Genomic DNA, 26,344 nt, shown 5'->3' with positions numbered 1-26,344 from the left:
AAAAATAATCACTAATCACAAAGCTTTCACCGCTGCCAACACTTCGGTATCCACAATCGTGGCGGTGACGGGGATTTGTGGTGGTCCGACCAAAAGCATTGTAATATGTTGGTGTGACTGCCAAGGTTGCGGCAATCAAACTGCCACCGCGATAGAGCGGTCTTAGGACCGTCATACACGTAATCAGGCACTGTATCATCAAAATATAGCTAACATCACATAATTTAATATAGAACGTTCATATATTACTAATACATTGCACAAAATGCAAAACGACAAAAGTGTGTGAAACACTGACAGCAATACATTTAAATATACCAAAAAGCTAGAAACAACACTATACCCATGTTTTAAACCTCTCTCCTAAATCCTCCTACCCTTAAAGCCCTTAAAAAATTATTGAAAAAGGACTTACCTGTTCCAACAAATGACAGCATCTTACCGCAACCTGGTTAGAGGAAGATAGACCCAAAATAACACAAATAGATTTCAAAATAGAAGGAAGTGTTAAAAAAGTGGCCACTACAAGAAACATAGAAAATAATTGGAAATATCGTAAAAATGTTTAAGAAATGTAAATAATATTTAGAAATATAAATCAACTCAAACGATGTTGTAAAAATAATATAAAGTATAAATTAAACAATAGTATAAAATGTATACAATTATTTAATATAAACTAATAAAAGATATGTTGAAATAACGTTAAAAATATGAATATAAATAAGTTAACCTGTGAAAAAATTATTAAGAATGAAAAATACCATTTGAAAATGTACATCATACAAATGTATATAAAATATGATTTACATGTTTTTTAGTATTATTATTAAAAACTGATAAAAATGTTGTATTTACTTGAATTCATATTTTTTGTTTTTACTTAAAGTATGTATGTTTCAAAATTTACAACTACAGAATAAATAAATAACAGTTGAAAGGAAATAAAAGATATGTGACACTTCTTTATTATGTGAAATGTGGGTATGGTGTTAGACACTAAAGGTGTGACATTTACTATTTTCACTCCAATCTAAACAATTTGGGGAAGATGTTGGACACTATGGGCCTCATTGTGAATATGGCAGTTAGACCACCATACCGCCATGGCGGCGGACCTTCAAACAGCCCCAGGCCAAATGTCCTAGGACCACTGAATTACCAGTTCCCCACGGGGCAGGCATGATTTGCAGGTGCCGCAGGGGCAGTAGAATAGAGCCACTACTGCCATTCTCCCCTACCTGCAGCAACAACAGGCAGATTGTGCCTATGCATCACACTGTGCACCGAACACAGTGTGTCCCGACCCCCAAATTTTTAGGGGGTCCACATGTGCTCCTGCCTCCCCTTCCATGGGGCTGTTCCCTCCTTACCCCTCCCCCTGTTTTAACCCCATTACCTGCCTGACTGCCAAGCTTTCCTAAGGGTCTCATTATTAGGTTAATGGGCCAACCACCAGCCCGCCATCCCAGTGGAGAGGAGACCGCTGTGGAGCTGGCGATCTCCCCCCAGGCCCTATTACAAGGTTTCCATTGGCTGGCAGAAACCTCAGAAATCTGAAAAGAACATGGGCAGTCCAGGGGCCCCCTGTGGCACCCAGCACTAGCTTTCCACCAGCTTTTTCATGGAGGGTTTCCCGCCATGAAAAGGCTGGCAGAAACTGGACTTGTGATCAGCTCAGCGGCACTGAACTCAGCCCCGCCGTGACTGACTGTAGGAAAGTACCATCTTGCCTGGCATGTTACCCCCATTTTTACATGTATGTCAGTTTGTTTTTGCCTGTCTCACTGGGATCCTGCTAGCCAGGACCCCAGTGCTCATAGTTTGTGGCCTAAATGTGTATACCTGTGTAGTGACTAAGGGCCAGATGTAGAAAGATTCCAAATTGCGATTTGCAATTTGCGAGTCCCTGCAACTCGCAAATTGCAAGTCGCAATTTGGAATGCAGAAAGGTGTCTCAGACACCTTCTGCAACTCGCTATGGGATCGCAAAGACCCACCTCATAAATATTTATGAGGTGGGTCGCAGTTTGCGACCCCATAGCGAGTCTAGGCACTCACGGGGATGGTGGCCTGCTGGAGACAGCAGACCACCATCTCCGTGACTGCTTTTAAATAAAGCAGTTTTTTTTTTCTCTTTGCAGCCCGTTTTCCTTAAAGGAAAACGAGCTGCAAATAGAAAAAAATACCGAAACCTTTTGTTTCGGTTTTTTTCTGAGTAGGCAGTGGTCCATAGGACCACTGCCTGCTCTGAAAAAATAATTTTGTGAGCATTCACAAAGGGGAAGGGGTCCCGTGGGGACCCCTTCCCCTTTGCGAATGAGTTACCATCCACTTCAAGTGGATGGTAACTGCGAGTTGATTTGCGACCGCTTTCGCGGTCACAAATCAACTTAAATCGCGGTGCGAGTCGCAAATAGGAAGGGAACACCCCTTCCTATTTGCGAGTCGGAAACACATTTTGCGACTTGGATCCGACTCGCAAAATGTGTTTCTGCATCGCTTGAGGGCTTTTGCACCTCGCAAACGCGTTTTTCGCCGTTTGCGAGGTGCCAAAGCCTACCTACATCTGGCCCTAACTGTGTCACTGAGGCTCTGCTAATCAGAACCTCAGTGCTTATGCTCTCTCTGCCTTTAAATTTGTCACTATAGGCTAGTGACCACTTTTACCAATTTCAATTGGCATACTGGAACACCCTTATAATTCCCTAGTATATGGTACCTAGGTAAAAATGGTATGTGTGTTCCAGGAGATCCCTCTGGGCTACAGCATTTCTTTTGCCACCCATAGGGAGCTCAGACAAACCTTTACACAGGACTGCCATTGCAGCCTGAGTGAAATAACATACACATAATTTCACAGCCATTTTCACTGCACTTAAGTAACTTATAAGTCACCTATATGTCTAACATTCGCTTGCTGAATGTTAGGTGCAAAGTTATTAAGTGTGAGGGCACCCTTGCACTATAAAAGGTTCCCCCACATAGTTCAGGGCCATTTTCCAAGACTTTATGATTGCGGGGACACCATTACACGCGTGCACTACATATAGGTCAACACCTATATGCAGCTTCCAATGGTAACTCTGAACATGGCCATGTAACATGTCTAAGATCATGGAATTGTCCCCCCATGCCAAATATGGTATTGGGGAGCCAATTCCATCCACCCCCGGGGCTCCACTATAGACCCCGGGTACTGCCAAACCAGCTCTCTGGGGTCTTCTCTGCAGCTACCGCTGCTGCCACCCCACAGGCAGGGTTCTGCCCTCTTGGGGTCTGGTCATCCCAGTCCCAGTAAGGCAGAACAAAGAATTTCCTCTGAGAGAGGGTGTTACACTGTCTCCCTTTGGAAATAGGTGTTAAAGGCTGGGGAGGGGTAGCCTCTCCCAGCCTCTGGAAATGCTTTGAAGGGCACAGATGATGCCCTCCTTGCACAAACCAGTCTACACCAGTTTAAGGAACCTCCATTCCCTGCTCTGGCATGAAACTGGACAAAGGAAAGGGCAGTGACCACTCCCCTGTCCATCACCACCCCAGGGGTGGTGCCCAGAGCTCCTCCAGTGTGTCCCAGACCTCTGCCATCTTGTTTCCAGAGGTGTGAGGGCACTCTGGAGGCCTCTGAGTGGTCAGTGCCAGTAGGTGACGTCAGAGACCCCTCCTGATAGGTGCTTTCCTGACTAGGTGGCCAATACTCCTCTAAGGGCTATTTAGGGTCTCTCCAGTGGGCTTTTCCTCAGATAATGACTTGCAAGAATTCACCAGGGCTCCTCTGCACTTTTCTCTTCGCCATCTGCCAAGGATCGACCGCTGACTGCTCCAGGACACCTGCAAATCTGCAACAAAGTAGCAAAAGGACTACCAGCAACATCGTAGTGCCTAATCCTGCCGGCTTTCTCGACTGCTTCCTGGTGGTGCATGCTCTGAAGGCTGCCTGCCTTCACCCTGCACTGGAAGCCATGAAGAAATCTCCTGTGGGTTGACAGAATCTTCTCCCTGCTTCAGCAGGCACCAAACTTCAGCTTCACCAGTACTCTGGGACCCCTCACATCCTGACGACCGTGGTCCCTGGAACACAGGTTGTAGACCTATGTGACCCAGACTGTCCAGTGGTCCAACTGTCCAAATTTGGAGGAGGTAAGTCCTTGCCTCCCCTCACCAGACAGTAATCCTGTGCACAGCGTGAACTGCAGCTACAAGGGCTTCTGTGCACATTTCCAAGAAATCCTGCATGCACAGCTGAGCCTAGGTCCCCAGCACTCTGTCCTGTGATGCTCAGCTCCCTGAGTTGATCTCCGTTGTTGTGGGACCTTCTTTTACAGTGTTGAGATGACCACCACGTTCAGACTTCTTGAACCCATGTTCAAGGACTTCTGCAGGTGCTTCCTGCTTGTCCATGGGCTCACTACATTGCTGAGGGCCCCCTCTGTCTCCTTTCCCAAGTGGCAACATCCTAGTCCTTCCTGGGCCCGGGCAGCACCCTTTTTCTCCAATTGTAACTCTTGCAACTAGCAAGGCCTGTTTGCAGTATTTTGCCAAGGAAACACTGTTGCATCCTCCAGCATGCTGTGGGACATTGTCTGCATTAAGAAGAACTTCCTACCTCCTTTCGATGTTGTAGATTCTTCAGCTTCTTCCAACTGCAGGCAGCCATTTTGCACCTTCATCCGGGGTTTAATGGGCTCCTGCCCCCCCTGGACACTTTTGCGACTCTTGGACTTGGTCCCCTTCCTTTGCAGGTTCTCAGGTCCAGGAATTCGTCTTCAGTGCTTTGCAGTCTGTTGTGGTCTTTGCAAAACCCCTTATCACGACAGGCCAGCCTCCTACACTGACCGCAACTCCGAAATCAGGAACCATGTTTCTGCAGTGGTGGCAGTCCCCTGGCAGTCAGACCGCCAGGGTTGTAATGTGCCAGTAGGACACTACAAGGAGTGCAACAGTCTGATCACCACTGCAAGTCTGGCAGTCTGAAGACCACAAGACTCATAATGAGGGTTTAAAGCTGTGACATTTACCATTTCCACACCAACCTAAACCACTCTGGGGGAAAGCGTTGGGCACTAAAGCACTAACATTTACTATTCCCACGCCACCTTAACCAATTTGATGGAGGGTATTCAACACTAAAGGGCTCACATTTACTATTCCACCTCTAATCTAAACCAACTTGGGGAAGGTATTATACACTAAAGGAGTGGCATTTACTGTTCCCACTCCAACCTAAACCAGTTTAGGGAAAGGTGTTGGACACTAAAGAGGTGACATTTACTATTCCCACTCCAATCTAAATCAACTTGGGCAAGGTATTGGACACTAAAGGGGTGACATTTACTATTCCCACTTAAACCTATACCAATTTGGGGAAAGTGTTGGACCATAAAGGGGTGACATTTACTACTCCTCTCTCTAACCTATACCAATTTCAGGAAAGGTGTTAGACACTAAAGGGGTGATGTTTACCATTCCCGCTTCAATCTACAACAACACAAGGAGGGTGTTGGACACTAAAAAGGGTGACATTTACAATTCTATTCTACACCAATTTAGGGGAAGGTGCTGATACTTAAGGGGTGACATATACTATTTCCTCTCTAACCTAAACCAATTTAGAGGAAGATGCAGGACACTAAAGGGATGAAATGTGTTCATCTCACTCCAAACTAAACTAACTTGGAAGTGTTGGACACTAAATGGGTGACATTTACTATTTACACTGCAACCTAAACTAATTTGGGTGAAGGTGTTGAACACTAAAGGGGTTACATGAATCATTACCACTCCAAACTAAACCAACTTGGGGAAGGTGTTGGACATTAAAGGGGAGACATCTACTATTCCCACTCCAATCTAAACCAATCTATAGCCACTTCAAAATAAAAAATATTACATACCATATTACAAAATAAAAATATTACCTACATTATCAATACTCCACATTCTCACATTTTGTTTGGATATAACATTAACACAAATGCTATCTAAAAGCACACTAATCTAAACTGCAAACCTTTATATACATATTCATACTTCAAATATAGTTTTAAAAATAAATATACTGTTGAGAATTTTCAGTACCATTCATAAACTTTACAAAATACAATTAAATAAAATGCATAATACAAAATTAACAATCATAAATGTATTTTTTTATTTTATATTTTGAGATTATTTGAAAAATGTAAATTCAAATTCAAATTCAATGATTATATTTTTTAAGCAAGTATACAACTTTCCTATGATAATGTACTAAAGTAATTCTGAAAGTAATTCTCAACACCCTAGTTTATTAAACCGAATGAGAGGCATATTTAGGAAAAATGATGCACAACTGCACTAGCGCAGTTGTGCATACATTTTTTTTATGCCAGCTAATGCCATTCCCTAGTGCCATCCATTCGCCATATTTATAAAATGACACACGGTGGCACTAAGGAATGGTTAGCGCCAAAACAAATGATGCAAACCCCTGCGACATTCCATAATTAAAAACGATGCTAATGCTGCAAGAGTGATGGTAGAACATTTTGCAGCACTTTTTTGATGCAAAAAGGGTTAGCGCTTTATTTAACCGCAGTAGCTTTAAAAAAGCGCTAGTGAAGCAAAAGCATTTGGGAGGACAATATGTAGAATGCAGGACAGGAGAGACTCCACTGAGATCCCAATCAGCCAAGTACCAGCCAAGATGGTCCAGAAAAGTCCCAGGAGAAGAGGAAGCTGAAGTATCGCTTTAGTGAGGAGGAGAATGACATCTTGGTCAGAGAGGTGACGGAGCACCAACACCAGCTCTTAGCCACCTCCAAATTGGCAATTGGCAGGAGAGAGGCTGCATGGCAGGCAATAGTAGATAAATTTAACACCGTGGCAGAGGTGGAGAGGACTGTCCCTGATTAAAAGAAGCGCTGGCATGACTGCAAGCGCAGAACTAAGGAGAAACTGGTCAGGAACCAAAAGGCAGCACTGCAGACTTGAGGTGGAAATCCTGCACCCCAGAAGGACCTGGATGACTTAGAGGAGTTGGTGGCAGCAGTTATCCCGGAGGAGCTGGTCACCGGAATCACAGTAAAGGGCAGCACAGACTACAAAAAACGACCACAAATGCACAGTAAGTTGCAGGGGGTACTATCTGTAATCTCATAAATGGTAGAAAGGGAAGGCACATAGAACACACTGAATGCATACAAAAGGCTTGCATCAGGACACATAGGGCCAGAATCAAAAGGCCCCATCTCCACCAAAGCTTCAATTTTAGTGACGCTCCCGTGGCGCTATGCACTCCTACATATACACAACGTGCTGTAAAGCCACTTATTGTGGCTTAACAACACCTTGTAAATATGGCCCTCATACATGCAGCACTTTGACTGGAAGGGGCATGTAATCAGTGTGGCTGTGGCTGTGCCGCGACCACACCCAGTGCATAATGGAGCTGCCCCAGATCCATGACAACATGTTCACCAGAGACTCTGACTAAAGTCATCACCACCCCAGGGGTGGTGTCAGGATGGTGCAACAAGACAAAAGTCTATCCATCCTCCTCTTGTCCATGCCCTGCTCATGTCTGCTGCATCCTGCAGCACACATAGAAATTCCTTCTTGCATATTTGATTGTTTATGTGCAGGAAGGGACGCCTTCCTGCATATCAACAATCTATCCTCTCAACACATGCACCCTTATACTATGGTGCAACAATGCCTAAATTGGTGTAGGGAAAACAAGTCTGTGCCGTCATTGGGGGAAACGCAGGAGTGTTCCGTCTTCCAGAAAACATGGCGCATCCCTGCATTTCAATAGTGGTGCAGCGTGGTGCACCTATTAATGCTGCACCGAGCTGCACCACATATGCACAAATCAGGGCCTCATTGTGCAACATGTGGAATGCAAACTGCACAGGGTGGCCCAACAACAACTCCCACACACCTCCATATGCCATTTCACAAAACTGAACTCATACAACATATGGGACATGTCTGTGATCATCATTTGTGCTGCTGTACAAGTTGCTCCAATTTTAACAAGGTTGTCTGTGTTGTGTGAATTGTTAGTGTTGAGCATAAAGGGACACCTCAATGCTTAAGTACTGGCACAAGTAGCATAGTTGTTGCACCACAGGCACAATGTCACTAGCCCATAAAGCAACTGTGCCATCATAAAAAATGTTCTGCGTGTGGATCCAAATTGCTCACTCCCCTGTGTCACATTAATGAAGTCTCAAATTGTATGCATTGATCCACATTGTCCATACTTACACCAACATATCCCTGTATGCAAGGAAATGTCCCTAATGTAGGGAGGGACGAACTAATGGGGCTGACAATCTATAATGGTTAGACTGTGCCACACAAATAGCACGTGTGGGGCCAGCTAAAGGCAGATGACAAAGTAACACAAGCAGTGTTAGCAATGGACCCCCTCTGCTTTGCTTCACTAGTGCCGTCATTCATGGTGCCAAAGCAGTAAAGCACCAAAAGATTGAAAACACTCATTACACCACTGTTGGAATGACCACCAAGGTGAATCGGAAGGTAAATTACCTGCTACCATGTTGTCAGTGGCTGGGGCAAGGGGCCTGCAAGGAATATGGTGGTGTGGGATCAATGCACAAAATATCTTGAGAGGTTTCCCATGTGTGATGCACAATGGAACACAAATAACAACCTAGGGTCGGTAAAATGTCACTGATACTCCAATAGCAAGTAAATGATGAGCCATGTCAACAGACACTACGTCAAAGATGGACATTTCACTATCTCATTGCAAAAGATAATGGCTTTCATTGTCCGACCTGCCTATGGATGACCAGCTCCCAACCATCAATAAAGAGACTCTCCAGGATGTCCTTGGTTTCCTCCAAACGTCACCTCCAGTTGCAGGGAGGACACACAACCTTGTGGGGTCTCTACATGAACCACCCAACCACACACAGCACCAACCAGTCCTGCCACAGCTCTGGACTCTGAGGGACTCAGACATCACCTTTCAGAGGATAGTGGTAGGCGGCCAGCGGGAGCTTGCACAGCAGGTGCGGGTGGGGATGGAGACCATGGCAGGTGGCCTACAGGGAGTGAAGAGGTGCCTCAGTCCAAATAAGGACAACTCAGCTGCCATCAGAGGCACCCATTCCCCACTACGTGGACTCCAGCAGTCCCTGGACGACATAGGTGCTGTCATGAGGCAGAGGCTTCAAAAACTACCCTTCCAAAGTGGCAGCAGCAGGCTGGGGGCAATATAAAATGCCCTTGAGTTCATACAGCAGGAAGTGGCCTCCTTCAGGGAAGACAAAAAGTTGGAAAATCAGCAGTTCCTCCTTGCTGCAGTGATGCCTTATGTGTTCCCACAAATGGCAGCTGCCGGGACATTAGTTAGATTCCACATCTCTAACCCCTGATGTGTGTGTGGCCCCCTCAACTTCAACAACAACACCACCCTTGGCACAGGAGGCACCACACACATCAGAGGATGAAGATATGGAGGGAATAACATTCACAAGAAAAACCACCCGGTTACACAAGTCTGTGACACATGGACAGTATCTTCTTTGTTCTGGGCTTTATATCATGTCCGTGTTGTGATGGCTGGATATGTGCCCTCTTCACTGAATCACTGTTGAATTATCTGCTATAGACTCTCATTATCTTGAATCCCACCTATTGGCAATTTGGACACCTCCTCACTAATGTACACTTCTCCTATCCATGTCTCATGACATGTCCCTCACCACTGGAATCTGACTGTAGTACAAAAGTCTCTGGATCTCTCATGGGGTCTGTAAACTGTGTACTGCACTGGAAAATACACTCGCATATGTAAATAAATCTCCATGTTCACATGTATCAAGTCAACATTTACTGTGATCCATCAACTCAGCTAAATGGATGCACTGTGTGAAGGTATGTCAATGAGAACAGAACCTACTTACATGTGAGCCTTACTGTTAGGCACAAAGCCACACACTAGGATCCTAACATGAAAAAGGTGACCTATGGTGTTGTGGGCTACAACCAACTTACAGAGTCTTAGATACATGTATTGAACAGTTATCCATGCAAGTTGACATCTGGTATGTCTGGGTAAGAACCAGGGGCCAGATGTAGCAAAGGGTTTTTCCCATTCTGTGTCAATGGGAAAATGTGTTCGTACATATGTCCCCAGGTGTCTTGAATTTCCCCAGATGAGAGCACCAGTACAACTAATATGTGTGGGACAGAAGAGGTAAAAGTCATCACTGGCAGGCAGTTGTCAGTGTGCCAGGATACATGCCCTAAAATGGCTGATGTAATATGTTCCACACTTTCCACCAATATTTCTCACAGACCTGAACGATGACAGTTGAAGTTCCATACTTACCTGTCCAACATTCTGTATACATACATAATTTGAATGGCTGTAACTGGGGATGACATATGTTTTGAGTAGCTGATTTCACATTATAGCCAATCTGTCAGCTCCTTGGTCATAGGGGATGTACATAGTCATACATGTAAATAAATACAGAAAACATACCCTAAGGCATTCTTTGTACTTGGCTAGTTCACACATGAGAACACCACCCAGACACTCAATCAAACATGGAGAGATGATTGTCTAAAACTAACAGGATTTATTAAAAAATTACAAGAACATCAAATTAAAACCTAACCTAGACACTACTCTACACTAAACTAACCAAAACTAACTTATTTTAACTTACCCCTAAAGCAATCTATCCTAATCTAAACTAAAGATTGTCCCCCACCCCTTTAAGAGCCAAGATAGGAGTAGGACAACATAAACTAAGGCTACACATGAACTAACTTAACCTCTATCCTAAACAAATATATATATTTTTTTTTTGGGCGGGGGGGGAATTTTTATATATTTTTATTTTTGAATTTGTTTATAAACATAGAAACCCCGAAATAACTCCCACCCAACCCCCCTAAAAATAAACAATATACTAAAAACCACCACCCCACTACACTTACACTAACCTACAACTAACCTAAACTGTTTAACTAACCTATCACTACGCACCTAAAACCCACTAAAACAGATAACAAGGGAAAAGGGAGAAAGGGAGAAAGGAAGGAATTGGGAGGCTTCTTTTTGCAGTACTTCAGCAACTTGGATAGGTGTAGCTAATGTGGAGGGGGTAGGACCAGCAGAGGCCCCCCTGACCCCAGTTTTGTTGCCTGATGTGTCTTGCACAGTTGTGGCCTGTAGCAGAGGTCCCCCATATGAAAAAGCAAGCCAAGCCCCAGTGGATTTCTCTCTCTGATATTTCTTTGTCGTCCTTTGGTACCCGACCTGTATATCCATGATGTGTCTGTAATATTCAGCCCTCTTCTCAAATGCATGTTTCTGTGCTGTGGTCATATTGGCAGCTAAAACATGGTGAGAACATGGCATTAAATACAGCATTGAGTAGAGGTAGAACAAACATGCAATGTACACAGCATACTCGGATGACACATGCTAACCAGGGCCCCAGTGATTATGCTCTCTCTACTTTAAATTTTGTCACTGCATACTGGTAACCCAGTACTTCACCCAAAATTGGCATACTGGTACCCTCTTATAAGTCCCTAGTATATGGTACCTAGGTACCCAGAGCATTGGGATTCCAGGGGATCCCTCTGGGCAGCAGCATTTCTTTTGCCACCCATAGGGAGCTCATGCAAAGGCTTCTACAAAATTGCCATTGCAGCCTGTGTGAAAAGGTGAATGCACCCTTTCACTGCCATTTACACTGCAGCAGGTCACTTATATGTCACCCCTATAGCAGGTCCTTCAGCCTGAGGGCAGGGTACAGAGTACCTGTGTGTGAGGGCACCCCTGCACTAGCAGAGGTGCCCCTGTGACCTCCAGGACCATTTTCCCAGACTTCGTGAGTGCGGGGAAGCCATTTTACGCGTGTACTGGACATAGGTCACTACCTATGTCTAGCTACATAATGGTAACTCCGAACATAGGCATGTTTGGTATCAAACATATTGGAATCACACCCCAATGCTTTTGCAAGCATTGGCTGTATGATTCCATGCACTCTGGGGGCTCCTTAGAGGACCTCCAGTATTGCCATTCCAGCCTTCTGAGGTTTTCCAGGCAGCCCCAGCTGCTGCCATCTCACAGACAGGTTTCTGCCCTCCTGGTGCTTGAGAAGCTCAAGCTCAGGAAGACATAACAAAGGATTTCCTTTGGGAGAGGGGTGTTACATCCTCTCCCTTTGGAAATAGTTTTTACAGGCTTGGGTGGGGGTAGCCTCCACAAGCCACTGGAAATGCTTTAAAGGGTACAGATGGCACCCTCCTTGCATAATCCAGTCTACATTGGTTCAGGGACCCCAGCCCCTGCTCTGGCGCAAAACTGGACAAAGGAAAGGGGAGTGACCACTCCCCTGTCCATCACCAACCCAGGAGTGGTGCTCAGAGCTCCGCCAGGGGGTCCCTGGGCTTTGCCATCTTGGATTACAAGTTGGCAGGGAACTCTGGGAGCATCTGAGTGGCCAGTGCCAGCAGGTGATGTCAGAGCCCTCCCCAGATAGGTGCTTACCTGTGTAGCTGACCAAACTCCCTTTCAGGGCTATTCTCTCCTGGGTGGTTCTTCAGATTTGTATTGCAAGACTCCAGCAGGAATAATCTGCATCCTTTACTTCACCTTCTTCCTGTAAAACTGCATCTGGACACTTCAGGAACTCTACAAACTGCAGCAAAGAAGCAAAGACGACTTCTGAAACATTGTATCTTCAGCTCCTGCCAGCAACTGCGACTGTTTCCTGGTCATGCATCCTCAGAGGACAGCCTGTCTCCAGCCTGCACCAGAAGAACAAAGGAATCTCCCTTGAAGTGAAGGAGTCACTCCTCTGCTTCAGCAGGCACCCCTCTGCAGCAACGACCGGTGGCGTGGGTCCCCTCTCCTGATAAAGTGCATGGATCCAGCATCATGGGTGGTAGACTGATGTGGTCCTGAAGGTCCTGATATCCTACTGTCCGACTTTGGTAGAGGTAAGAGCTTGCCTCCCCACGGAAGACAGTACCCCTGTGCACCCCATGTTTTGCAGTTGCCAAGGCTTGTTGACATACTTCCACAAAGTTCTTTGTGCACCGCCTCCTTTTACACCTTCTTTGCCCCCATGCTGTGGGACTCCTGTGAGTGATGCTTGGTCTTCTGATGGCTCTCGGAGTTGCTGAGAGCCCCCTCTGACTCCTGATCCCAGGCAGTGCCATATTCCGCTAACCATGAGCATTGCGTGTGCCAAGGCGATGCAAATCAGACTGTAATCTTCCATCCGGTGTGGGACATCATCTGCACCAACCAGGAACCCCCATCTGTCTTCTTGGGTGCACTACTGACTGTTAATCTTCACCGGTGGTTCTTCTTTTGCACCTTCATCCGGGTTAGCAGGGGCTCCTGTTCTCCCTGTTCTCCTTGGACTCTTCTGTGCTTCTTGGACTTGGTCCCCTTCTTCCACAGGTCATCAGGCCCAGTAATCCACCGTTGGTGTCTTGCAGTCTCTTATGGTTCTTGCATTATCTCCTTTCTCATGTTCTTTTGTGTTCTAGGAAAGTTACTGTGATTTACTCCTGCTTTCCTGGGCTCTGGAAAGGGTTCTATTATTTACAATTGGGGTTTTCTAATACTCCCAGCACCCCTCTACACACTACACTTGCCTAGGTGGGAAACCCACATTCCATTTTTTAGTATATGGTTTGTGTTCCCCCAGGCCCATTTCTAACTATTGTGATTTTCACTATTTGCACTGTTTTCTAACTGTTTTTACATCTATTTCTGCATACTAGTGTATCTAAATTGTGTATCACTTACCTCCTAAGGGAGTATAGTCTCTATGGTATTATTGTCATTTGTGTCACCAAAAGAAATTACCTTTTAATTTTGTAACACTGAGGCCCTCATTCCTACTTTGGCGGGAGGCGGTCGCCGCCCGCCAAGCGGGAACCGCCAGAAGACCGTACTGCGGTCAAAAGACCGCGGCGGTCATTCTGACTTTCTCGCTGGGCTGGCGGGGGACCGCCAAAAGGCCGCCCGCCCGCCCAGCGGGAAAGCACCAGCAACGAGGAAGCCGGCTCCGAATGGAGCCGGCGGAGTTGCTGGTGTGCGACGGGTGCAGTTGCACCCGTCGCGATTTTCAGTGTCTGCCAAGCAGACACTGAAAATCAATGTGGGGCCCTGTTAGGGGGCCTCTGCAGTGCCCATGCCAGTGGCATGGGCACTGCAGGGGCCCCCAGGGGCCCCACACTACACCCGTTCCCGCCAGCCTGGTTCTGGCGGTGAAAACCGCCAGAACCAGGCTGGCGGGAAGGGGGTCGGAATCCCCATGGCGGCGCTGCTTGCAGCGCCGCCATGGAGGATTCACAGGGGCAGCGGGAAACCAGCGGGAAACCGTCGGCTTCCCTTTTCTGACCGCGGCTTTACCGCCGCGGTCAGAATAGCCCCAGAAGCACCGCCAGCCTGTTGGCGGTGCTTCCTCCGTCCCCTACCCTGGCGGTCTCGGACCGCCAGGGTAGGAATGACCCCCTGAGTATTTTCTTTCATGTGTGTAAGTACTGTGTGACTGCAGTGGTATTACATGAGCTTTGCATGTCTCCTAGTTAGGCCTTGGCTGCTCATCCACACTACCCCTAGAGAGCCTGGCTGCTAGACACTATCTACATTTCACTAGTAAGGGATAACTGGACCTGGTATAAGGTGTATGTACCGTAGGTGCTCACTACAAACCAGGCCAGCCTCTTACAGCCAAGGATCATGGATGCAAGGTGGGGGTCACCTGGTAGGGGGACAGGAAAATTGCCACCGGCAATTCTAAGGTTTGCCAATGCATCATTCATGTGTCCTTGGGTTAACACCTACTCACAGCATGCATTACAAGGGGGCACCCCTTTACTCACAATGGGCCCCCATACACAGTTCATGGTTAGGGCCAATATAGCTTGCCCAAAGCCTAAACAGTACATCTATGTTGTCTACAGATTTTGTACCTATTGCCCCTTACCCTGTGGTATGGTGTGCATTAGACCTGGCAGCATTTTGGCGTGTCTCCCCAGTCTTTTTGCCTTCTGATCTCCTGGTATTATGGTGCACTGGACTCTGTTTTTGCTGGTTTATTGTCTCTGCACACTTTACCACTGCTAATCAGTGGTAAAGTGCAAGTGCTCCCCATATAATTTGTACTATGGATTGGTTTATCCATGATTGGCATATTTGATTTACTAATAAGTACCTAGTGAAGTGCACTAGAGGTGCCCAGGGCCTGTAAATCAAATGGTACTAGTGGGCCTTCAGCACTGGTTGTGCCACCCAAATTAGTGGCCCTGTAAACATTGCTGAGACCTGCCACTTCATTGTCTGTGTGTGCAGTTTTAAACTGCCAATTCAACTTGTCAAGTGTACCCACTTGCTAGGTCTAAACCTTCCCTTTTACTCATGTAAGGCACCCCTACATGGAAGGGAAGGGTGCAGTGTATGTTTAAGGTAGGAAATATACTAGTGTGTTTTATATGTCCTAACAGTAAAATACTGCCAAATTGGAAGTGCAAGTCATATCTGTCCCACAGGTTAACATGGTGGCTGCTTTTAAATATCCTTCAAGCACAGATAAAAATGTGGAATTTAGGGTCTCTGAACTCACAATTTAAAAATACATCTTTTAGTGAAGAAAGTAGGCATTTTCTTGCTTAAACCATTCTGTGACTCTGCCTGTTTGTGGATTGTCTGTCTGGGTCAGTTTGACAGTTGGGCTGTTTTGCACCACTCACTAGACAGTGACACAAAGGGGGCTGGGGTGTAGCCTGCAGATCCTAATGAGACATCTGAGCCAGAGGGGAGGAAGGAGTGGTCACTCACACCTGAAAGGACTGTTCCTGCCCTCACACAGTGCAGTCTCCAAGACCCTGGTGTGTGTCTGGGGCCTGGCCCGGACAAGGAAGGATCACACAAACACTTGAGACTTTGCTTTGAAGTTTGCCTACTTCCAAGGCAGAAAGGGGTATAAGAAGAAGACCCCAAACCACAGACTTTTAGAATCTTTCTGCAATCAAGAGAAACCTCTGCCAAGGAGAAGACCTGAAGAGCTGGAGTAGGAGTACTGTCCCTTTGCTGTGCTGCTTTTCTGGACTGGCCTGCAGTTGCTGCTTCTGCCTGAAAAGAGTGCAAAGGGTGAACTTTGCTGTGTATCCTGCTTGAAAAAGTTATCCAACGGCTTAGAGTAGAGCTTGCCTCCTGTTGGAAGTCTCAGGGTTATCAAATACTTCAGTTTCAACTTCCTACAGCACTGGGAACTGTCTGTTTTGTGCTATTCAAGGAGAAAATCCACTGCAACGCCATCAACGATGCCGCTGTCCTGCACCGTGACCTGTGGGCCCCGCAATCTGGCATCACCTGCCCACACCGCAGCCTGGGCATCCCGACAAGGCCGCTCCTGCTGACACCTGCGCCGCTGCCTTCACCATGGCCTGTGGACATCGCTCGGAAGGAGCACAAAGCACTGTCCCATCCCGCACCGCAGCCCCGGTCCACCGACACCAAAACCATTGACTACGGTGTCGTCAACAGGCTGGCACCGCCGACTTGCGTCTACTGACGACAGCGATTCAGCAAAAACGACAACGCTGCCTGCACAGTGACCTGTGGGCACCGCACGTCACACCATCCCACTTCGCACCGCAGCCCCGACAGCATCCTCTCCAGCGATCCTGACTTCATCAGCCCAGAGTTCGATCCGCAACAGGTGTGACTTCGAGGGCTCTAAGACTCCTGCACTGTTTTCAGAACCGACACCGCGGCACCAGCGATGCCGCTCTCCGGAGCTCACCGCGAGGATCATGATGCCCTACAAATCCAAGGTCTTGTTTCCGGGTCTTCCCGACATTGTAACTGGCCTGCGCCGCCACGGCCGACCTGAACTGTTGATTTTGTTGATCACAACGCCGTGAGAGCCCCAGGTGGAGGTATCGACTTCAAGGAACTGTATTTTTAAGATAAATCTTACAAAATTCTTATCTTTAGCACTGTATGTTGGATTTTTATTGTTTTGTTTTTGTTTTACAAAGATAAATATTGGATATTGTTCTAAAACTGGTGTGGTGTCCTTTTGTAATGTCTTCACTGTATTACTGTGTGTTATGTGCAAGTGCTTTACACATTGCTTCTGAGATAAGCCTGAATGCTCATGCCAAGCTACCAATGGGGTGAGCAGGGGTTATCTGAGTGGGTATCTCCCTTATCCTGACTTGCATAAGGGTCCCTACTTGGACACGGTACAAACTGACTGCCAACTAGAGACCCCATTTCTAACATTTAGCAAATTGAGTAATGCGGCACACATATGGTGGCTGTATGGGTGCCCTAAGGGACACAGGAAGATTGGCACTGCACTTGGTGCAGCTACAGTATTCCTACTTATTGAACTACATATTAATCATCTCCTAAGTACCAAATACAACTTCAGCATTCACATTCTATCCACACGTGATGTGACCAAGATCACGCTAACAAATATCATGATGGGTAGACCATGTTGGTAAATCTGCACACATCTAGTTTGCTACAATCTGTAGACATGTCCAGCATCCATATGGAGCAGAGTTGTATTCTCATTGTGTACTCAACTGACTGTTGGTCAGCACAATAAGGCTCATTGCACGACCGGTGCCTCACTTAAATTTGGAAGAGTAGTATGGCACCAGTGGTTCAAGTGTCTCCTACATAGGCCCCCTAAAGACCTCAAAACATGTACATCATCTGTACCATTTCCTGAGTAACTGAAAGCTACATGTGGCACACAGTGCTGTAAAAAGTGCTGTGACAAATATGTTGGCAACAGGCATGTTATTCAGATAAACAGCACCTCTGACACATATCTTGACTGACATAATTATGTATGTGGTCATGCTTTTCTATTCCTAACACCAACAATTCCAAAGCAGCACACGTTGGCACTTGTGCAACAATCAACTCCTTCTCCATCCTCAACGTAGCATCAGATATGATGTCCATATCCTAACTCAGATGACGTCATTTCATTGGTCACACATTACCTTTCATCATTGCATTGCACACATCTTATCCTCTCAAACGAAACCCTGGAATGACACATATGACGCACAAGGTGACCCTTTATGGCTGCATTGGGGTCTTCAAATTGGGTCACTTCTCCAATGGTGTAATGTGGAGGCTCATCTGCAGTACATGACAGGAAAACATAGCATAGTGAAAATTTAACATTTTTGTGCATTGACAACAGTTACAAATTCAACTGTTAAGCTGAGCAAGCAAGTCAACTTAGTGGTAGGTCAGAACAACTGGCAAACAATATAAATCTGTCTGTAAGACAAAAGACCAGATAATGGAGGCCCTGGCACCACTAAAGCATCCCTTTCCCTGACGCTCCTGTGGTGCATTTCACTGCACCATATGTACATGGATTTGTTGTGCAGCTTTTTGTTGTGTTACATCTCCATGTACATATGTGGCAGGATGACACAGTATTCAGCATTCGAGGGTCATGCAATGGTTGTTGCAGTAGCTGTCCCATTTTAACACCCATTGCTTTTGACCTGCCCCAGATGTTGAAGACATCTTACTCATTATCAGCGCCAAAAGACTAAGGCCCTCATTCTGACCCTGGCGGTCAGTGTTAAAGCGGCGGCCAACCCGCAAACAGGCTGGCGGCCGAAAAATATGAATTCTGACCCTGGCGGGAACCGCCAACACAGGCCGCCACTTTAACACTCCGACCGCCACGGCGGTACAAACAAACAGCGCGGCGGTCACCGCCAACAGGCAGGTGGCAGACAATGTACCGCCCACCCTATCACGACCCACCAATCCGCCACCTTTTCGGGGGCGGGAGCCCCGCCGATAAAAACACGGCGGAAACAGACATCTCCAATGGAAAACGCTTACCTTGACACACTCCACGCGGAATCGGAACAGCATGGAACCCGAACTCCACATCCTCCCAGCCATTGCCTTCCTGCTCTTCTTCCAGGATCACGAACCTCGCCGCAGACGACAACGGTGAGTACTGCACCTACGACACAGGGGAGGGGGGAGGAGGAAAGGTTACGGGCACACACATACGCCACAAACCCACCCCCACCCTCACCCCCACCGAAATACCAACACACCTATGCAGATAAAAAAGTCAGAGTGACACCCCCAAACCCTCCAAACAAAGACAAAAGCCAATGAATGTAAAAATAAAACCATATTATTGCAACAATAAAGTATAGCGACCTTAGCAATATATGAAGAATGAATACACATCTAGAACTCTATCCATACAAGCAGCAAAAGTCCGGCCCAGTCAATCAAAGTCCAAAGGTCCGTGGGCCAATGTGCAGCAACACATGGGCAAAGCCCACACACGAGATCCAGTCCATTGGAGAGAACACTCCTGGGGCATCACTAAATTAAAAAGACAGGCACCTCAGGGGGAAGGGAAGGGGGGGCACCTCAGCCACATGAGTCCTTGACGCCAGATCCACGAAGGGCCTCCATGCCCACTGTGCCATCCTGGGGAGTGCAAAGCCACAGTCTCACAAGTCTCTACAGTGGGTGGATTGCCCACTGTGCCATCCTGGGGAGTGCAAAGCCACAGTCTCACAAGTCTCTACAGTGGGTGGATTGCCCACTGTGCCATCCTGGGGAGTGCAAAGCCACAGTCCATCAGGTGGATTACAGAGACCACTGGTCATGGAGGAGGCATGGTGAGCAGAGTGCGTCGTGAAGGCCTGCCTGACACAGAACCGGGACTGCCAATGGGCCAGCGGTGCCTGAGATGAAGGGCCCAGCGGACCGGTGCTTGACAGGAAGGGCCCAGGGGAGCGGTGCTTGAGATGAAGGGCCCAGCGGAGCGGTGCTTGAGACGAAGGGCCCAGCGGAGCGGTGCTTGACAGGAAGGGCCCAGCGGAGCGGTGCTTGAGATGAAGGGCCCAGCGGAGCGGTGCTTGACAGGAAGGGCCCAGCGGAACGGTGCTTGAGATGAAGGGCCCAGCGGAGTGGTGCTTGAGATGAAGGGCCCAGCGGAGCGGTGCTTGAGATGAAGGGCCCAGCGGAGCGGTGCTTGACAGGAAGGGCCCAGCGGAGCGGTGCTTGAGATGAAGGGCCCAGCGGAGCGGTGCTTGACAGGAAGGGCCCAGCGGAGCGGTGCTTGAGATGAAGGGCCCAGCGGAGCGGTGCTTGAGATGAAGGGCCCAGCGGAGCGGTGCTTGACAGGAAGGGCCCAGCGGAGCGGTGCTTGACAGGAAGGGCCTAGCGAAGCGGTGCGTCTCACGGCGGGGCCCCGTTCAGCAGTGCTACTCACGGCGGGGCCCTGTTCAGCGGTGCGTCTCACGGCGGGGCCCCGTTCAGCGGTGCTACTCACGGCGGGGCCCCGTTCAGCGGTGCTTCTCACGGCGGGGCCCCGTTCAGCAGTGCTTCTCACGGCGGGGCCCCATTCAGCGGTGCTCCTCACGGCGGGGCCCCGTTAAGCGGTGCTCCTCACGGCGGGGCCCTGTTCAGCGGTGCTCCTCACGGCGGGGCCCTGTTCAGCGGTGCTCCTCACGGCGGGGCCCTGTTCAGCGGTTCTGGTCACGGCGGGGCACTGTTCAGCGGTGCTCCTCACGGCGGGGCCCTGTTCAGCGGTGCTCCTCACGGCGGGGCCCTGTTCAGCGGGGCCCTGTTCAGCGGTGCTCCTCACGGCGGGGCCCTGTTCAGCGGTGCCTGTCTTGTGTTTCCAGTGAACCACACCTGGCCAATACGTGCCGCTCACTCTGCATCGGACCTTTCCGTTGCGGGGCCCTCCTGTGATGGAATCCTGGGGCCCTGGCTCTCCTTCGATACCCCCGGAATGGGGCTGGTGGGGCCCTCATGGCCAGGTCAGCTGCTCCCTGCCTTATTCTCCTTGCTGCCCTTGCCCTCCTTGACAGACTGTCCGTGGCCCTTGGCTCCCTTAGCCGATGTGGCAGGTGACGGTGCAAGGCTACCCTCCTTGGGGGCAGGCGTATCAGGCCTGTTGCGCCTGCCCTTCAGTTTTTTGGTCCTCTTCCCAGGGGGGGGGGGGCTGGCTGTGCCTTTGCTGCTGGACGATGTCCCAGCCCAAGGAAAGGGCGGACTCCAAAAACCAGGCACGACGTGCTTTGGAGTTCCTGGGCTGGTGGTGGCTGAGGTGTTTGTGGAACTCTTACGGGATGGAGGGGGTGGGTCAGGTGAGGAAAAGAGGTCCACTTTAGAGAGGAAAAGTTTCTTTGGAGCCATGGGAAGGGTGGCTGGAGTGGGTATGGGAGTGGAGGAAGAGGATGTGGTTGTAGGAGAGTCAAGTGTGCTGTCTTTGGGTGCAGGTGCTTGGGCAGGAGGCTGACGTGAGGTGGATGGCTGTTGTTTGGGTGCCTGCCTGCGTTTGTGTGGTTGGGAAGCGGGGGTGACAGACACACTGGGAGAGGACACAGGGGACGTGTACATGGCAGTGGGGGTGGTGACTGCACGTGTGCAGACTGGTGTGGAGGGTGTGCTGGTGATGGGTGCAATGGCTGATGGTGGTGTGCTTGCAGGTGTGTGTGGAGACGTCACAGGGAGGGAGGAGGGAGACGAGGAGGTGGGGGACACAGAGGAGGTAGTGGCTGTTGGCATGTCTGCATCTGGATGTTGCTTGGGTGAATGCTTGTGTGTCCTGTGGTGCTTATGTCTGGATGACCTGCCCTTGGGTGTTGAGGTGTGTGCAGGCTGGTCTGTAGGTGTGGATGGGATAGGCAGAGGAACAGGGGAGCGGGACTGGGTGGAGGGAGTCAGAAGAGGGAGGCTGGAGACAGGGACAATCGCTGCCGTCAGTGCTGAGGCCAGAGCGTTGAACGATCGTTGATGGGCAGCCTGACCCGAATGAAGGCCCTCCAGGTATGCATTGCTTTGATGCACCTCCCTCTCCACACCCTGGATGGCATTCAGAAGGGTAGACTGCCCAACAATGATGGTCCTCAGGAGGTCAATGACCTCCTCACTGAGGGCAGCAGGGGTGACTGGGGCAGGGCCTGAGGTGCCTGGGGCGAAGGAGATGGCCGGCTTCCTGGCCTTGCGGGCACGGGCCGAAGGCCGAGGGGCTGCTGGGAGGGCGGAGCTGGTGCGCTGGGTGGCGGCTGTACCTGTTTCTGCGGTGGGCACGGATGTTGCCGCCACCGCAAGGGAGCTCCCTTCCGAGGATGTGTCGGTGTCGCTGCCGTCTCCACGGGTCCCCGTGGTGTAGCCCCCCTCGCCCTCTGTCTCACTGGTCATGTCGGAGTCCGTTGCATGGCCCTCCGGGGCCATGTGAGATGCAGCTCCCTCCAGCGCCGGTGCCACTTCTCCTCTGCCTGATGATGCTAATGCACACATTCACAGAAATACAAAGAAAATGGGGGGGGGGGTGGAAAACATAAAGACAAGTTGAGTGCATGCATTGGGGACACCGTTGGCGGAGAGGACAGACACAGAAGCCCCCTGCACTACGCTGCGCACTTGGAGTACACTACTCATTCAATGGGACATGCCCTACAAGCCTATGGGCGACAACTGCCCACACAGTATACACTGGTCCATGAATCGCGTTACTAGGCACCCTACAGAGGTGGGGGGTGGGGGCACAGGACCATACTTCACGGACGGGAGTATCCTACAGAAATCGCCTTGGCCTAGGGATACCCACGGCCCTCCTCCCCCACCCAGGCACCTCCACTGCGCGCGATATAGCTGAATGTGCTGGTACTCACCCCCTTGTGTCTGCTGTGATGTCCTCAAGCGCCCATCTAAATCGGGGTAGGCCACCGCCAGGATCCGGGACATCAGGGGGGTCAAGGTACGACTGGCACCCCTCCTAGGTTGGGAGGCCATCCCCAGCAGAGCCTCTGCGGTCTTCCTGCTCCCGCGGCGGATGTCCTCCCACCTCTTGCGGCAGTGGGTGCCCCTTCTGGTGTGGACCCCCAGGGCCCGGACGTCCTTGGCGATGGCACGCCAAATGTCAATCTTCTGATGGGCGCTGACCTATGTGACATGTACAGGGGGGGAAGAGAAACATCATCACTTTTCTGCATGCTCGATGTGAGTGGCCCCCCTCCCCAACCTTGCCATGTGGCACATGCTCTCATCTGTCGTGCCATGCATTCGTCATTTGCTGCCCTCCCCTCCATCGTACATCCTCCCCACTCAGCCCAGGCATTGGGCACTATGCATTGCCCCCCGTGTACTCACCTGTTGGTCTGGAGGCCCGTAGAGTAGCGCATACTGGGGGAGGACCCCGTCCACGAGCTTCTCCAACTCCTCGGAACTGAAGGTGGGGTCCTTTCCCCAGTCGCAGCAGCCATTGTCACTTCCAGACCGAGGTCACAGCAGCACTTGCAGTATAGGTCCTCTCCTGTGGATGCTCAGGTCTCGTGTGATCAAGCAGAGAGAAAATGGCAGTTACGGCCGCGGCGGTGCGTACCGCGGCGGCGCGTACCGCGACCGCCGGCGCTCACCACCATTGGCTCCTGAAACCCATAGGGTTCAATGTTGTCCAATGCGGCTTTGCGCCGCGGACTGCGACCGCCTACCGCCACGGTGTGCCACGCTTGCGCTATTACCTCACTTCACATTGTCACACTTCACAGGTCAGGCAGCCGCCATTTCAAGGGCACACATGGCTTAATTCCTACTGCGTCACACATGGCTAGGCCTTGCACCGACAATCATACTAGCCATTAAATCCCGAGAGATACGTGTTCTGGGCATGCTGTGGGCACTTACCTGTGGGTTGCTTGACTCTGTGCTCCATGTTGTCCTTCCTAGGCATCGTCGGCTGGGACTTGTGAGGAGACGGAGGAATCTTCCCGTGTACAGACCGCTGGTGGACCTGTCAACAATGGAAGAAAGACACGTCATACTCACCTACAGACTCAACCGTGCCACTATACAGGAACTGTGTGCCCAGCTGGAGCCAGACCTGATGTCACCCATCCGCCAACCCACAGGGATTCCGCCTCTAGTGCAGGTGCTGTCAGTACTGCATTTTTTGGCAAGTGGATCATTTCAAACTACAGTGGCCATTTCATCTGGGATGTCTCAGCCTATGTTTTCAAAGGTGTCCAGAGTGTTGTCTGCCCTGATGAAATACATGCGGAGCTACATCATTATCCCTGAGGTGGGTGACTTGCCTACAGTGAAGGGTGATTTCTATGCCCTTGGACACATTCCCAATATCATCGGTGCCATTGATGGTACCCATGTGGCTTTGGTTCCCCCAAAAGACGATGAGCAGGTGTACAGGAACCGTAAAAATTATCATTCGATGAATGTCCAGGTGGTCTGTTTGGCTGACCAGTACATCTCCCATTTAAATGCCAAGTTCCCAGGGTCAGTGCATAACGCGTACATCATGCGAAATAGCAGCATCCCTTATGTGATGGAACAGCTACAGAGACACCGTGTGTGGCTAATTGGTGACTCTGGTTACCCAAACCTGCCTTGGCTATTGACCCCAGTGAGGAATCCCAGGACCAGGGCAGAGGAACGGTACAATGAGGCCCATGGGCGGACTAGGAGGGTGATTGAGCGGACCTTCGGCCTCCTGAAGGCCAGGTTTAGGTGCCTGCATATGACTGGTGGATCCCTAATGTACTCACCAAGGAAGGTGTGTCATATCATCTTGGCCTGCTGCATGCTTCACAACCTGGCTTTGCGACGCCAGGTGCCTTTCCTGCAGGAGGATGGTCCAGATGGTGGTGTTGTGGCCGGTGTGGAGCCTGCGGAGAGTGAAGAGGAGGAAGACGAAGAGGACGACACAGACAACAGGGACAGAGTGATACTGCAGTATTTCCAGTGACACACAGGTAATAATCTACTCCAGCATTGTATGATATCTGTAACTGTAGTGGCTCTCTACTGTCTGACCTTTCACCCCAATGTATGGTAACTTAGTTGTGTATATCACTTCCTATTTCAGTGATCTGATCCCCACGGAGTACCCTCTGGTTTTCTTCCCCATGGACTACCGCTGTGTGACACTGGTATGTTGTCATCACAATGTAACTAGAAATGTTTTGTTGGTTATATCGAATACATTTGGTTAAAATAAATAGATAGCAGAATCCAGTTGGTTAATGTGCAATAATTGTGTTTATTGAAGTTGTTAGATAGGTGCATAGTTCAAACAGGGTGATGGTGGAGGCATGTCCATGGCAGTGTCCAGACTGTCGTTCCTACAGGTCCATTGTCCATATGCCTGTGGAAGGTGGAGCAGGGGCAGTTCAAGGTTGGACAGGGTAAACAAGTGGGACAGTGGGATGACATCTGGGGGTTTCCGTGCATGGCGGGGGTCTTGACATCCTACTCTGTCTTCTTCCTCGATCTCAGGCCTTTCTTGCGGGGTGGTTCTTGTTCTGCAGGGGGTGGGGTCCGGGAGGGCCATTGCTGTTGTGTCGGGTCCTCCTGACCACTAGCGCAGGCTGAGGTGGTGGGCTGTTCTTCCTCCATGCTAGTGGCAGGGGCCCTTTGGGGGCCACATGGTCCCGCAATGTGGTGACAATCTGATTGAGTGCCACCACGATTGTACCCATTGCGGAACTGATGGTGCGCAGTTCTTCCCGGAACCCCATGTACTGGCCCTCCTGCATGGCCTGGATCTCCTGGAACCTGGCCAGGACCGTCGCCATCGTCTCTTGGGAGTGGTGGTACGCTCCCATGATGGTGGTGAGGGCCTCTTGGACAGTGGGTTCCCTAGGCCTGTCCTCCCTCTGTCGCACAGCAGCCCTCCCAGTTCCTCTTTGTTCCTGGGCCTCTGTCCCCTGGACGGTGTGCCCACTACCAGTGCCCCCAGGTCCCTGTTGTTGTTGGGGTTGTGGGTTACCCTGGGTGCCCTGTACTGGTAGACACACCGCTGCTTGACCTGTCCTGGAGACAGAAGCATGGGCCCGCTGGGTGGGTGCTGTGCTGGTGTTTCCTGAGGGGGGTAGGTCTGCTGTGGCCTGGGGCTGCCTGAGGGTAACCGACTGTCCAGAGGTCCCCGATGGTCCGGGCTGGTCATCAGGTTCTAGGTCGACAGAGCTGCTGTCATCACTGGGGGCCTGTTCTGGGGGTGGGATGGACAAATCTGGACCCTCCTGGCCGGTGTGTTGGCGTTCGGGCCCTGCAGGGGTAGAAGAATATGGTTATTGATTTTGTTTGTGCCGTGGCGTGCGATTTGTGGGTGCCCTTGTCCCCCATTGCTGGCAGTCCCATGTGGGAGGAGTTGTGAGGGTGGTTTGGGGGGGGGGGATGGGTATGTGCAGTGGTCATGCTTAGGTGCTGGGTGTCCGTGGTTTGTGCTGGCATTCAGGGGTTTGGGTTGGGTTGGGTGGGTTGTGCTGGTGAGACATTAACAGGGAGTAT

The sequence above is a fragment of the Pleurodeles waltl genome, chromosome 4_1 (assembly GCF_031143425.1).
Source record: "Pleurodeles waltl isolate 20211129_DDA chromosome 4_1, aPleWal1.hap1.20221129, whole genome shotgun sequence".
NCBI classification, from domain to species: domain Eukaryota; kingdom Metazoa; phylum Chordata; class Amphibia; order Caudata; family Salamandridae; genus Pleurodeles; species Pleurodeles waltl.
The sequence above is the reverse complement of the archived record's forward strand: the minus strand, read 5'-3'. Positions refer to the sequence as shown.